The sequence below is a fragment of the Podarcis pityusensis genome (genome assembly GCF_964106645.2).
Source record: "Podarcis pityusensis genome assembly, chromosome: 2".
In the NCBI taxonomy this organism is placed as follows: Eukaryota; Metazoa; Chordata; class Lepidosauria; order Squamata; family Lacertidae; genus Podarcis; species Podarcis pityusensis.
Genome location: NC_138029.1, coordinates 42,351,148 through 42,364,687, shown reverse-complemented (window position 1 = coordinate 42,364,687; position 13,540 = coordinate 42,351,148). Strand labels below are relative to the sequence as shown.

Below are 13,540 nucleotides of genomic sequence, written 5' to 3'. Positions count from 1 at the left end.
GCCTGTGGTGGACATGTTACGAGCATCTCAGAGAAGCTGCTTTAAATTAAATAGCTGCACGTGGTTAGTGGCAGTGGCGTACCAGGTAGGATTGTGTAATTTTCTCCAAGCTACCAGTTAAATCTTATACCTGCCATTTGGGTGGTATTGCTTCAAGGATGTGCTCTACAGGGAGCTAGCTTCAGGTACCAGGCCCATTGGCAGACCAGCTCAGCGTTACAAAGATGTCTGCAAGCATCTGGGTGGTGTGAAGATGGCCTGTTCTGGGAGTACTCCTGGGTTCAGCTGAGTCTCAACCCCTGTCCTAAGCTCTGACAATGGGTTGCTTTCCTTACAATACAGTTTAAGAAGACACCAGGCCCGCACCTGCCTGGCAGCACAGTATCACAACATAGATATAGAACAACCACAGGAGAAGACACCCAGAAAGAGACTAGCACACCACCTCCCTGATTCCACAAACCTCTCGGACATTACATTGACAATGAAGGACAAAGGGTGCTGGATTTTCACAAGACCATAAAAACCAAACAAAATGTTTCATGGGAGACTGGTGAAAGAATGATGATTTCATTCTTAAAGCAGTTGTGAAGATCCTGATTGTGGTGGTCATGGAAAGGAGATTCTAACACTTCCCCTTCCTGTATTACAATCCATCCCTTGTACATGTTGAAAAATATTATCTCTCTCCCACATGTCACCTCCTTGGCTCCCTGGGCCGGTAGAATGGTAGAATCATAGAACTGTAGAGTTGGAAGGGAACCCAAAGGTCATCCATTCATTGCAGCTGGAGAATTCCTGCCAGGTGGCCATCCAACCTCTGTTTAAAAACCTCCAACGAAAGAGAGTTCACCACCTTCTGAGGTAGTTCCTTCCACTGTTGAACTGCTCTGTCAGAAAGTTTTTCCTAATGTAGTGTTCAGGTCAGTGCTGGTTATGAGGTAACAGTAGCCTGTGGTTAACTAACTGGTAAGTGCAAACCCTGATGTAACACAATATGGAAGAACTGCATATGGCATTATTTCAAGCAAACTATATGCAAGCTTTCTTACCTGCTAGAGTACAAGATAGAATACGAGGAAGGCAGCTACTTTTCCTCCTTATCTTATACTGTATCTGCATAAGTTTGCAGACAAGCTGTGGCTAAGCGAGTGCCCTCACTTGGGCCAGATCACTGCCACTGATTGCATTATCTGACTGCAGAGTCTCATACTCTACTCTTAATATGTCGATTTCTTGGTTCCAGACAGGATTAAATTGCCCAAGGGAAATATTTTAATGCTGGTGAGCCAGATAGCTTAGCACATTTCAGATGCTATCTTGGAGGCAGATGCTGACTAAATATATGTACACTTATATATCAAGTCATGGATAAAAAGTAAAGAGGATATAGTTAGAAGCAAACCTTCGGTACTAAGGTTCCAATGTTAAGATAAGCTAAGATAATGCACACAAATATTCTTATTTCCCCACTGAAGTGCATCCACCACCTGTTAAAAGAGAAATAAAATGAGACTCCCTAAAGATTAAGAATTTCCTGTTGACTACAGTGCCAGTTAGATATGAACTGATTTTTTTATTTGCCTGTAGTACTTCAGTTTCTCAAGTTGTGACTGAACACAGGATGTGTGAAAAACAAAATTCAGTTGACTGGGGGGGGGGGGGGGGCAAGCGTCAAAGAAGCTGGGTTTTTTTTGGGGGGGGGAAGGAGAGAGGTGAACAATTTGTCCTTCTCATGTTCTGTCAGAAATAGAAGGGGGGCCTCTCAATTTCCTCCATGGTGATGACACCTAGTGCTTACAGATCTACATATCCCACTGTCCATGCTTTTTCAGTGGAAACAGAAAGGGAAGTTTGAGTTAATATTTGTTTTTTAAAGCATGAGTAACAAGCTCCCAGGACAGGTGTATCACATATAACTTGCCTGACCCTGCAAAGGATGTTTGTCAGAGGGATTTGGCTTGGGATTTGGAAGTGGGGGGTCTGATCTGTAGTAAAGGTCATAAATATATTTTATAAAGTGATAATGTTCTAGTGATAGGAAGAAGAAACACTCTTATGCATCTTAAGTAAAATACCACCTGGCATTTCTGATTAATCACATCCCAATTTCACAGTTCTTAGGAACAAAAGTAACAGGTTTTCCTTGTGCTGATGCAGCTAGTTGTACTGCATTGGATAGGTGGGGCCAGTGATGGCTTTAGATATTTTGGCACATCAAAGAAAAGCAACAACTCCTCCTGTTCTCAGCTGGAGCTCATTGGTACTCAGAGATGGAAATTGGAGGCAAAAATGAAAGTCACCCCTTCTGGAATCTGCCTCTAGCCTAGGATGAGTCAAGCCCCTCCTGCTATGCTGTCCTGTCCTTTGCAACGTCCTGGTATACGAGTACTTCCATGCATTCATTGTGGAATGCCGTTCTCTTGTCACTGGCTCTGTGGTGGTCAGTGTTTTTTTAAATGAATTTGCTGCAGGTCCTACCCAGCCCTGACTGCTTCTATGCTTTGCAAAACACTGCAATGCCACATTTGGTGATGCTGGCTGTGACTGGCATATTATACCAATCAGCTACTCTGCTCAGGGCAACATCCCGTGTCTACTTTCAGTGAGTCTACTTGCAATGCCAGTACAGTGCCACTGCTGCAGCAGAACATGGTCTGGAGGCACAAAACGTAGCAAACTTGAAGCAGCTAAGCCAAGTCTGGGTCTGGCTGCTGCTTGGAAGTAAGATGCTTGGAACTGAGAGCCATTTGTATGCCATCTTATGTTTCATGCAAGAAAGGTATAAAATAAGCAATTTTGTTCCATCTGCAGAAGCTCATAGGAACCTCACATGCTTGCTGTGCAGTGGCTTTAGTTCCTCTGGGAATTCCATATATATATATATATATATATATATATATATATATATATGAATGAATATGATGAGCAAAATTAGATTCCTATCATGGTGCTTAAAGAAAAAAAGATTCCTGTTATTTACAAGTTCAGGAGATCTTTTCAAGGCCATCCACTGTGACCCCTCTCTAATTTAGTTCATGAAACTGCAGCTGCTTAAATAGTTTCTTTCCCTTAAATTAGCCTGACTTCCAGCTATTCTCCTGCTGCCCATGCTTTCTGAATTCTTGTTGCACAGCTGACCCCTCTGCAGCACTTTTGCAGGCAATGCTCAAGAGCACTAATAGCGAAGAGTGCTAATAGCAATAAAGTATTTGGAGAGAGAGAAAGAGAGAGGGCAGATTCTTCTGCTTCTTTGTGGGTTTAATGAGATAATTTTGCTAATGGAGGTGCACCGGCTTGAAGTCAGCCAGTGAAAGGCAAGGCTGTTGTGCAGCCATCCCGATGATGTGCTGGGCTCACACCTGTCTACTGGGAAGCTCCATTAAGGAAATAAAAGATTAATAGAGCTCTTGGTTTTCCAAAGATAACAATAAGAATCCTCTGGGTGCAGCTGGAAAAGATACTGGAAAACAGTATCAAGAGATAGAGAGAGGGAGGGGAGGGAGGGATGCAGTCTTTATGAGCTGCCTGCTGCAGATCCACCCAGAACAGCAAGACGTTGGGCGACACACAAGTTCCGCTCCTACACAAGTCACCAGGGCAAAGCTGGGCAGGCAAACTCACTCTGTTGCTTTCTAAGAGCTTTAACCAAGGCCCATGCACACCCCTAGTATTTAGTGTAATGTAGCTCCATATATGGGACGCGGGTGGTGCTGTGGTCTAAAACACTGAGCCTCTTGGGCTTGCAGATCGGAAGGTCGGCGGTTCGAATCCCCGTGACGGGGTCAGCTCCCGTTGCTCGGTCCCACTCCTGCCAACCTAACAGTTTGAAAGCACGTCAAAGTGAAGGTAAACGGTGTTTCCGTGCGTTGTAGCAGCTTAATTATGCTGGCCACATGACTCAGAAGCTGTCTGCGGACAAATGCCGGGTCCCTCGGCCAGTAAAGCGAGATGAGCGCTGCAACCCCAGAGTCGTTTGCGACTGGACTTAACTGTCAGGGGTCCTTTACCTTTTTAGCTCCATATAGCTTTTTGCTCGTGTTCACAGATGCTGGCTCTTTATTAAAAGTTGGCAATAACAGCTTCTCCAAACAATCAGGCACACTACCCAGTGTCCAGTGTCAGGTTGTGATACCGAGGTAAAGGTAAAGGTAAAGGTAAAGGTACCCCTGCCCGTACGGGCCAGTCGTGTCCGACTCTAGGGTTGTGCGCCCATGTCACTTAAGAGGCCGGGGGCCAGCGCTGTCCGGAGACACTTCCGGGTCACGTGGCCAGCGTGACGAAGCTGCTCTGGCGAGCCGGCACCAGCGCAGCACACGGAAATGCCGTTTACCTTCCCGCTATAAAGCGGTACCTATTTATCTACTTGCACTTAGGAGTGCTTTCGAACTGCTAGGTGGGCAGGATACCAAGGACTTGTCCACAAATGGAATTTACTGTGTGTTTGCATTCCCATTTAATTGCCCTCCAACAGCACCAATCTTGAGGCTGTTCCACTGTGAATTTGAGTTTACATGGCAGTATGGGGATTATAGGGTAAACAGAGCTCTAAACCACTCTACCCAGGGTCATAGATCCCCACGCCCCCTGTGCTTTTGAGTGGGTGGATCTGCTGCCACTTTCAGCCACTCCTCTTTCCATGCCCACTACTTCTCAAATGCTTTCATTTCTTTTCCAGCTGCGCTCATATAGCTATTTCCAGCGTTCTCCTGAATGGAGCCATAAATATATATTCCTTTGATCTCTCAAGATTTACACAAAACCAGAAAACTGTACAAGCAAACTACATTAAAAACAGTGTTTTGAGAATTTACCGTTGCCTGACTCTGTGCTTTTCCACACCTCTTGGGCAGGGATCTGTGCACATGCCTGGTTGGTACTTAAATTGTTGCTGGGGTGCCCATGCTGCTGACATATCCCCATGAGCTGTCTGGTGCGGCTGGGCTGAACAAATGATGATTAAAAGCCAGTGCTGCATTTGCCTTAGCATGTTTTGCAGCTAACCACCTCCGCCCGTGATTACTGAACTGCCTCAGGGCCGTCTGCCTTCCGCTGCTTCTCCCCACTTCCCTGCCTCACCAGTATGCAGCTCATGTTACTATGAAGATAAGGAGGAATTCAACGTAGCACTAAGGAGAATGTTTTCATCAGCGCAAGCATTTCTGCTGGTCTGACAGAACCACCCCCTCTCCTCTACTCTGTGTTGTTCTGATTATTCCCTCGGGAAGTGGGGGGGGGGGCATGTTGGGGGAGGAAAGGAGGGAAGCCCCATTGTGGTAGTGGGAGTCCTTGTGTTGGCTTTTGCTAGCACACCAGGTTTGCTGAATCTGGCTCAGTGTCTGGAGTGCAGAAGAACAGGGTAAAATGAGACAATCCCTCCCAAACAGTTTCTCACAGCCTGGCATCATTCACCATGGTCTAGTCTTTTTGAGTGTTGGGTGTCTTCTCTCCCAAGCACCTTTGCAGCTTCCACTCTAATGGAAGCAACTTGTCTAAGTCCTGAGATCCACCAAAGCCCTACTCCAGTGTTTCCCAAACTTGGGTCTGCAGCTGATTTTGGACTACAACTCCCATCATCCGTAGCTGGCAAGACCAGTGGTCAGTGGTGATGGGAAATGTAGTCCAAAAACATCTGGAGTCCCAAGTTTGGGAAACCCTTCCCTACTCTTTTCAGTCGGAGAGGCAGGTGTAAGCATCTCTGATGACTATGGTGAGCGTGGGGCTCCTCCAGCACCTTTCAGCATGAGACCTTTAATTAAGCAGCTCAGATCAGAGCATTTTTGACAAACATTGCAGGATCTGAAGCTGCCTGGCAGCCTTTCATCCCCACTCTTGACAGAAGAAGATCTTTTCAGATGCTGACGTATTGATCTGAACTTTGAAAGCAGCCCTTCTTCCTCAAGCTTGAGACTGACAGTTCTAATTTGCAACATAAATCACTACTGAGCCTCCCATTCCCAAGTTGTGGACTCCTGGTAATTGATGAAGAAAACATTAAATAGCCCCCAATGGGCCAGCGTTTTACTTTCCACGGAAGGATAATATTCCCTAGAAAACACCCTTCTCATCTCACCAGGTAACTTTCCAGCTTTCCTTCCGAGACACTCTTGTGCATCTCCACATCCTCTGGAGCTTGTATTTTTTCAGCCCCAGTGATTTCCTACATGTTGATAGCTAAACTGGAATGAAATGGATTTATTTTGATCCATAACATAAAAAATTGCAAGTGTCAGTTTCTTCAGAGGAGAGGCTGCATATTTTGTACTTTGTCTTTGCTAATAAAGCCAACGAAAATGGAAAGCTGGAATATTTGCAGTTGTCAAATATGCCACAGATGAATGATGTGTCTGAAAAGGACAAATGTTATTTTCAGCTGGTTCCATGGCATGTTCATAGAGGAAATTAATTACATGGGGGAAAGAAAAGAATACCACTAAGGAGATAAAATCCATTTGGTGACAAAAATTAACTTTCCTCTCTTCTTTGGAGATACTCTCTCCCCCTGGTTCTCCTATGCTCACTTTCTAGCTACCCCCCCCTACCCAAAACAGTCTTCACAGAAGAAGCAGAAGCCACAGGGCTGATGTGAGCTGTAGTCCAAAACAACTGGAGGGCACCAGGTTGGTGAAGGCTGGTTTATGTTCTCAAATGAAACGAGGGTTCTCACATGCCAGGGGCAAAACTAGGCTTTATTTCACCCGGGTCAAAGACCCAGTCTGGCATCCCCCTCCACGTACACACACACACAATAGGAGCCCCAATTGCACCCGGGGTAAAAAAACCTGGCCAGCCACGGTACTGCACATACTTAGCATTCTGTAATACACAAACGGGAGAAACATGAATGCAAAGGAGGAGCTAGCGCTGCTCAACGCACAAGCACCCCCAATTGGATTGTGTTCAATTATCATTTATCATCTGATTCAGAAGGGAGAGGGAAAGAACAGAGGAGAGAGGATTGAATCCAGGATAACTGCACAATGGGGGGGGGGGACTTATACATATGCAAACAATTCCTGTTCATACGCACTCAGGGAGGTGCACATTAGCATTTACATTGTATTGATTCATGCTGCAACCAGAGAATGGTACGCAATGTATGTTATGCTCCAACAGGAATACAGAAACATAGAATGCTGCCTTATACTAAGTCAGGCCATTGGCCCAACTAGCTCAGTGTTGTCTACACCAGAGGCGGAGAACCTATGCTGGACTTCCATACATACAGCTTCCATCATACCTGATGACGGGCAAAACTAGGTGGGGAGCAGGAATTCAACAACATATGGAGGGCCACAGGTTCCCTACTCCAGTCTACGGTGGCTGATGGCAATCTTCTAGAGTTTTGGACCTGCCTGGAGATGCTGAGGATTGAACCCAAGACCTTATGCATGTGAAGCAGATGTTCTGCCAATGAGCTATCAACCTTCCCCAATCACAGCATTTGTCCTATGATTTCCTTGACAATGGGGACCACTGGGGACCAGTTGGCACACAGCAAATTTTGTAGACAGCTGTCACATTAACAGTTAAATGTGCATAGCACTGCTAGATTTATTGCACACTGTGCTGCAAGCTATCTGTGGAAAAGTGTGATGAACAAACAATGATTGAACGAATGAACTGGGCTGCATGAGCATACAACGCCCTCAGGCAGCTGCGAGGGCGCCAGAAGTGTCACCACTCACACCTTCCCTGGGCCTGGGACCCACTATTTTAATTTCCTACAATGTCTTGGATTGATAGTACATTAGGAGCACTGTGGGAAATAAAGATGCCGGTCCCCAGTCATTCAGTGGTAATCAGATTGCTACTGCTACCACCATATAAAACTTGTCAGGGCTCATCCCCTGTGGGGGTGGATAGCTCAGCTGGTTAGAGTGTGGTGACGACAACACCAAGGTTGCAGGTTCGATCCTCGTAAGAGAAAGCTGCATATTTCTGCATTGCAGGGGGTTGGACTAGATGATAATCAGGGATCCCTTCCAACTCTATGATTCTATGAGATCCGTTTAGGAGGGGCCTATTGACATAGGGTGATGCCCACCATAAGGCACCTTGTCAATGGCCCCCTCAAATTCTGGAATAAAAGAATGAATGTGAGGAACCAGAAGGGAAAGGGTGGCCCAGAGGGAATGACTGCAACTCAATATTTCTTGTAACCTGGGGAAGCAGGATACCAACAACACACGTGAATTGATTGTAACCTTCCCTGCTTAAGTAACTCTGTGTAAACAGCATTCCCAAATTTTCATCTTTGATTCCCCAGATAAAATATAAGCTGCATTATATCTACTTGCACAGGACGAGGCTGTTGTGCTGAATAATGAAGATTTCTGCCTCACTGTGTCGTCAATTTGCATTTGTGAGACAGGGAACTGATGCGAAGTAAAATTTGCAAGAGTCATCATAACCCTTTGAAACCTAGTAGGCAGTTTCTTGGGTCTAATCTTTCAGGTCATTTGGCATTTTAACAGTTTTTAATATGCCTAGTGCCCTGTGCAGGCAACTGACAAATCCTCGCCAACTTAGACCACCAAGGTTCAGCAAAGAATAAGACTGCAGTGCCACTGATGGCTGCATAACAGGCTGGAATTGGGTGGGTGCTCTAGCGGAAGGGAAAGCGTTGCCTACTGACATCCTCTTCTCGGCAGCAGCCCAAGAAACAGAATCCCTCTTCCTTATTGGTTTGGGCAATGAAGGCAGCAATCCTATGCACACTTCCTGGGGAGTAGTTCCCTTACTAATTCTCAGTAAATATGCACAGCATTGCACTGTCAAGCTTCAATCCTAGGTTCAATTTGAGAACAGAAGCTCACAACCTGTGGCTCTGCAGCTGCTTTCAAAGCAATGGTGTGAGGCTGCTTATTACATGCCAGGCAGCTCCTGATGCAATACTGCTTTAGGGAGAGGTCCAAAGGTGAATCTGATGAAAGAAAAAGTAGCCCCTATGGCTACTGTTAAAACATACCATTATGACAGTGATTTGATTGCAGGCATTAGCAAGGAGTGATGTTTATTTCTGAGCTGTGAAAGGCTTAACTGGTGGTTTCTGCTGATCAAGATGTTAAGCTGAGGGCACACAAATAGGTAATTTTTTTTCTTGATCAGTTGGTAACCCTAAAAAAATGCAATGGCTTATGTATCTGCTTCTGTCTGTTTTGTGGGGAAAAGTCAGGTGCTCAATGGGTGCTCCCTCAAGTAATTACTCCTTTCCCCCCCTCTTGGTAGATTCAGTTAAACTATTCGAAAGCAAAACTCTAGATAGAAGTAACACATGGTAATGAAACGATTGGGAAGGTGTCACAAGGTACATGTTTTTGCCTAAGGGAAGAGGAAACCTGCCAGGGAAAAAGTTGGAACAAACCCCAGCAAGAGGCTGAGCAGGCAGATTCAAGAATGATAAGATAGGAAATAATAGCTTTAAACTACAGCTGAATAGATTTATGTTCCCATTTTCAATGGTGATTTAGTGGTGCATTAAGCAGTTTAGGGAGGTTTTGCAGTGTTTTCCTCCAGAATATTGAGTAGCAGCTTAGCAACTAACTTGTCCAAACATTAAAACAAAAAAGAACAATCAGAGATGCTTTAAGCATACTGTTTTAAGGTGGTGGTGGTGGAGTCATAAAGTAAGTGGCTCTGGTGTTCTTTGCCATTTCTCTCTCTCTCTCGATATTCTGTTTTATACAGCACCACGTTCTCATACACTGCAGCCACAGCCACTGCATGGAAGGCAGCATGAATGGTTTCTGATACAAAACTCAACACAGTGGGAAGGAAGTGTGGAAGGAAGCAAAAAAGAAAGGGAAGGAATGTTAAATAGTAGGTTTTTGTATATGGGAAACAACGGGATGCACCTGATGTATTCATACCCAACAATTATTTAGTAAAACCTACAGAGCAACAATGGGACGCGGGTGGCACTGTGGGTTAAACCACAGAGGCTAGGACTTGCCGATCAGAAGGTCGGCGGTTCGAATCCCCGCGACAGGGTGAGCTCCTGTTGCTCGGTCCCTGCTCCTGCCAACCTAGCAGTTCGAAAGCACGTCAAAGTGCAAGTAGATAAATAGGGACCGCTCCAGCGGGAAGGTAAATGGCGTTTCCGTATGCTGCTCTGGTTCGCCAGAAGCGGCTTAATCATGCTGGCCACATGACCCAGAGCCAGCTCCCTCGGCCAGTAAAGCGAGATGAGCGCTGCAACCCCAGTCGGCCACGACTGGACCTAATGGCCAGGGGTCCCTTTACCTTTACTTTTACAGAGCAACAATATTTGGTATATGAGAAGAACATAAGCAGTTTCACTGAATGGTGTTGTGGTTGCTGCTTATTTTGGGCAAAATTGGCCAGGCTTTTAGTAGTTTAGGTTAAAAAAAAGCATTTTTTATTACGGTCACATGGGCTGCTAACATGAGTCCACAACAGTAGGTAGGCAGTGGTCTGGGCTAGTTTGCACAACACAACACAACACAACACAACACAACACAACACAACACAACACAACATGCTAGACTTCGGCTTAGCCAGACTGTGTTGAGCTTGTAGGCTCCCAGAGAGGTGGGGTGCAAAACTGCTGCAAGCTCCTCTCTGGAATACCACATACTTGCGTGGTCATGCAGACATTGTGCATTTAAAAAATAAATAAATTAAGACATTTCAATGCTGTCCTCCTCACATGTTCAGCACAACTGCTGCAAGTGCAGAAAAGGCTGGGTTTTCATTAGACGTTTGCAATGTTTTTCCTTGAGAAAATGTTTCTCTCCCCCCCCCCCCCGCTCTTTTGATGCTCAGTAGTGCCACTGAAGGTCAGTTCTAATGTGGGGTTGCAGACAATATTTGTTATGGGCAGAAGATTTTCTCTAATGAAAGTCAGTTTCAGGGTAAGCTCTATTCTCTTTGCAAGCTTTTGAAATGTGTGGTTTATTTTTCAGCCTTGAATGATCTGCCTGCACTCATGGGAGGCAGAGAATCTGTGTAAAAAACGAGTACGTAATGATTTTAAAGTGCATAACCCTCTGCATTCTCTGACTTATAAGATGAGTGATACAAACATAATCAATAATTAGAAGAGCCAGCTATGAGACTCCACTTCCTTGAGAAATATCAAAAGGGCAGCATGAGCGTTCCTTGGAATGGCCTTGCTAGAGTACCTTCAGTGCAGAAATGGCTAAAACTGCAAAACAAGAACGTTTAGTTTGACTGGGACTTACTTCAACATGATGGAGACTATTCCTAGCTATATTCTATGCCATTTTCTACCTTTCTCAGTTACTCTTTAAAACATCTCTCGTCATGTTAGAATCTTCACTTTCTACCAATGACCGGGCTTTCAAGGGCTTTTGCTCCCTACAGCATTGTAGAACAGTTGCCGATGGAGATAATTCTCCTTGGAGAGCATCTCAACTAATGGAAACTAATCACCGACTGCTCTGCAGGAGCTGGCAAACGTTTTGAGTTTGCTGTGCCAGCAGGTGGATGTATGGCCCATTTTTAACGAGTGAAAAAGAGGAGGAGGAGAAGGAGGTGATGAAGAAGAAGACTCCTTCCAATTTTAAGGAATGGAAAGGGGTCTGAATGGACAGGGGTCTGATTGTGTCCAGCTGTAGCTGGCTCTTGACCTGTCTGATATACAACGCAGGAGCAGATTTTCAGATATTTTATTGTTACAATGGCTTGTCCTGCAAGGCCAGTTCACACAACAGAAAATGATCTATGGTGAATGTCATATGTTTCATGTGCATAATTAGTTACCATACCTTCCAACATTCCTCAGATGAAAACAGGAACATCAGAAACATCTAAATATCAGAAAGGGGGCAAGATTAGACACAGATGCACAAAGCATTTTTTTTGGGGGGGGGAGACAAGTGTCAGCTCATCCTTCCCCCTGAGCTTGGCAGCAGCACTGACAGGGGAAAGAAGGACATTCCAGGCTCAAATCCAAAGCTGGAATTGCTTTCGTAATTCTGGGACTGTCCCTGGAAAATTGGGACACTTGGAGGGCATGAGTTCCTACTGATTTTACCATAACGTACGTAAGTTACCAGTAGCTTTTTCTTTGCATTTCACCATTTCTCATTTTTATTTATTTAAAACGCTAATAAGCCACTTTTTTTTTTTTTTAAGTGAAGCAACCCTCCCAGGCAGCTGAAAGCCAATCTGAAAGGGCAATAACACAACCAGATGACTGGCTGCACCCATGTGGCTGGGGCTGACATTTTTTCATGCCTTCATTTCAAGGCAACAAAGCTATACAATTGGTTTCCCTTATTTAAAACAGTGCAGCTCCATAGCAGGGTGGCACCAGAGTTTCTGAATATTCCCTACTTTTGATCTGGAAATCACAGCTGTGGGTTGCTCTCTAAATGATTTCTGGCACCCCCTGAGGTGCCTGAGTTCTCCCTGTGTCTTTCTTTCTTTGTCAAGCACCAGAAACTCCCTACCTTTAAGTTTGTGAGCCATCACAGTTCTCTGTTAGCTTTAGATTTAATGATTGTGTATTTTTTTTAGGCTCGAGGGGAAAACTTCAGTGCTGTGCAGGAGTATTTTGTAAAGCCTGGTCATAGACTGTGAAATGCACTTGAACCATATGTATAAACATTATTGGAAAAACAATGGCTTTCCAAATCTGTTCCTGATCTATTGACTCACTGCAGAAGTGGCTGTGTACCTCTCTATGTTCAGCACCAAGGGAAAAGACTTCATCCTAGGTCCATCAAGTCACTATGTTTCTCATTCCATCTGCTTAGCTCAAGTTGATCCTAATTTAGCACATCCATCTATCCACCTGTAGTTCTCCATGACACTGAGAAATGACTGCCTGACTATACCCATCATTCTCCTGAAATAAGATGGGAATGAAGATCTCTTGCCTATGGTTTTGTGCCATACTTTCTGAAGTACCTAAGGCCACCTTCTCCAAGCTTGGCCAGTGGTCTGGGATGGTTGGAGTTATAGTGCAAAACATCTGAAGGGCACTAGGTTATGGAAGGTGGCCTAAGGAATACTTGCACAGAGGCAGGACAATGTGAGGTGGCCACTCTTCTGGGCTAATGGTGTTTCTTCTGGCCACCTGTTATGCAGACAATGAGGCCTCATTTATACATTGCCATAGGCTATTACAACCCCAAGTGATTTATACTCTCCTCCACCCATATTATTAGGGCACTATGCTTGGCTATGTACTATGCTGGAGATGCTATCTCCTCTGTTGTGTGCCATCTGTGAAAAAACAGGCAAATTCCATGCTAAGAATCAGTAGGAAGAAAACTATGAACGAAACTGCCAATATCATAATGCCATTATATAAATTTGTATAATTTATGGGAGGGGGGATGTTGGGGCCACTTAGGGCGTTATTCTTTCTGCAAAATGCTCCTTTTCAACCAAGTTCCCACTTGAGTGCTTCTTGCTGGGAAATATATGTATTTTATCTTTGGATGTGGGAGAGAGGCTAATTCTCTTGGGCTCTCCATTGAGTCCAGTAAGTTTGTAAGTTGGCACCCCAGATCTATGAATTTACTGCACTGCATTGAAACTCTGC

The 13,540-nt window shown here is 44.8% G+C and overlaps 1 protein-coding gene across 7 annotated transcripts in view; it reads right to left on the bottom strand.

Moving 5' to 3' along the window:
• The window catches only part of SHISA6 (shisa family member 6), a 263,665-nt gene that overhangs the window by 32,026 nt on the left and 218,099 nt on the right, over positions 1–13,540 (bottom strand). The window lies entirely within an intron of this gene.